Genomic DNA, 2,479 nt, shown 5'->3' with positions numbered 1-2,479 from the left:
TTGGAGTATCTTGTAACTTCATCTTTTAAACTTATACCTAGTAAATGATTATCTTATGCATATCAAAGACTTTCAGAAAAACGTTGAGACAAGGTTAGATATATGAGATCACCTTGCAACGATATTTATTTTTATACAGTTATAAACTGGAACTCTGTGTATATTATGCATGGAAGAGGACTTCCAAGATTTTGAAAAGTATATATGTATGTATACTGAATATTTTGTGACTTCATCGCATTAAGATATCAAACTTGGTTCATTTCTTTTGACCAAGACTTTCATGAGTACTATGAGAAGGCTCATATATTGTTAATCATTATACATATTATTTTGGTGGGCTTGCTGCTCACCCTTGCTTTCTTCTTTCATCACATAACAACAGATAGAAAAGATGAACAAGACCAAGCTTCCAATTCGCAAGCGGTTAGGAAACGTTCCGCAGTTTTCTGGAAGCGTTGATGCCACCGTAGCTGAGGTAGGAGATACCAATAGGCTAGGCTTTCAACTTTTGAAGTACCAGATTTATGTATATTTATGAATTGTAATAATGGCAAAGAAAATGTAAATTTATTCAGAAAACCTTTTAAGGTGTATTGGCAGATAATTGTGGAATAAAATGACTTGTGATTATTTTTGGGTATTCATCTCTGAGACTATAACTTGCGGTGTGTGTGTTTATTGTGGGGTCACAGTACAGAGTAGTTGATTATTTATTAAGATTGGATGTTTTAAGGGAAATGGAACTCGTGACAACCCAGATCCCCGACCCCGGATTTGGGGGTGTTACGAATAATATCATCAACATATATCTACACCAAAAGTAAGTCCTTTCCATGTTTGAGATAAAACAATGTTTTGTCAATAGTCCCACTGTTGAATCCACTTTCCAGAAGAAACTGAGCTAGTGTCTCATACCATGCTCTCGGAGCTTGCTTAAAGCCATAAAGTGCTTTGTCAAGTTTGTAGACATGATTAGGAAATTTTGAATCTATAAAACCTAGAGGTTGTTCAACATATACTTCCTCTTCCAATTCTCCATTGAGAAAAGCACTTTTCACATCCATTTGAAAGACTGTAAACTTTTTGTGAGCAGCATAAGCCAAAAATATCCTTATGGCTTCCAATCTAGCAACTGGTGCAAATGTTTCATCATAATCAATTCCCTCCTATTGAGAATATCCTTTTGCAACCAGCCTTGTTTTATTCCTTGTAATTATGCCATCACCATCAGTTTTGTTTCTGAACACCCACTTTGTACCAACAACAGGTCTGTTCTTTGGTCTTGGCACTAGGGTCCAGACTTTGTTTCTTTCAAATTCATTTAACTCTTCCTGCATTGCTTGCACCCAATCAGCATCATGAAGAGCTTCTTCCACTTTCTTTGGTTCAGTCTGAGAGAGAAAAGAGTGATAAAGACATTCATTTGATGTAGCTATTCTAGTTCTGACACATGCATCAGGATTTCCAATAATTAAGTCAGGTGTATGTGCTTTAGTCCACTTCCTTGCAGATGGAAGATTTTCTCTAGAACTGGATGCTCCCCCATGATCTATGTTGTCTTCATCAACATTTTCTGATTCTCCCCCTGAAATTATGCTCTCTGAGTTTGATCCTTCAGGATTTGAGTTTCCAGAAATATCAGCACTTGAGTTTCCAGAATTATCAGAACTTGGCCCATCAGAACTTGATGAATCAGAACTTGAAGAGCCTGTTGTAGGTTCTGATGCCTCTTGAAATGTGGTTGTATCTTCAGTATGCTCCCCCTGCACAGGTGCATCTTCCTTTTGTGTAGACACTACAGTTTCAATAACATCAGAGTTTAATTCATCAGAGTTTGCAGTATCAGGATTTAGACTATCAGGATTTATAGTATCAGAATTTAAAACTTCATTCTCAAATCTCAGCTGATCATGATCATTGAAATCTTCAAGTCCTGTAATCTTTTTATCTTCAAAAGAGACATTGATAGATTCCATGACAACCCTTGTTCTTAAATTGTAGACTCTGAATACTTTTGTGGAAAGTGGATATCCAACAAAAATTCCTTCATCAGCTTTTAGATCAAATTTGGATAGTTGTTCAGGATGAGTCTTAAGAACAAAACTGTTAGATATATTTGATAATGTCATGGCTAATATGTTTTATGTTTAGATTTCAGATCTTATTTGAACAGAACAAATCAGTACTTAACTGATCAGTACTTATACTGGAAGTCAGAACTTAAGGTACTGGAAGTCAGAACTTAAGGGATATCAGTACTTATGTTATCAGGAGATAGATATCAGAAATTAAGTGCTGAAGGACGATCAGATAAGGACAGTAGCTGATTAAAGTTAAGAAGATCAAGATAAACATAAGAAGAGATATGCATGAAGAAGGAATTCCGTGAAGAATGGAATACTTGGAATAGAAGATATCTGATTGATATATTTTAGGAAGCAGAATTATATTCCATATCAATTAGCGAATATCTTGT

Source organism: Apium graveolens, chromosome 3 (genome assembly GCF_009905375.1).
Source record: "Apium graveolens cultivar Ventura chromosome 3, ASM990537v1, whole genome shotgun sequence".
Classification (NCBI taxonomy): domain Eukaryota; kingdom Viridiplantae; phylum Streptophyta; class Magnoliopsida; order Apiales; family Apiaceae; genus Apium; species Apium graveolens.
Note: the sequence above shows the minus strand (reverse complement) of the source record.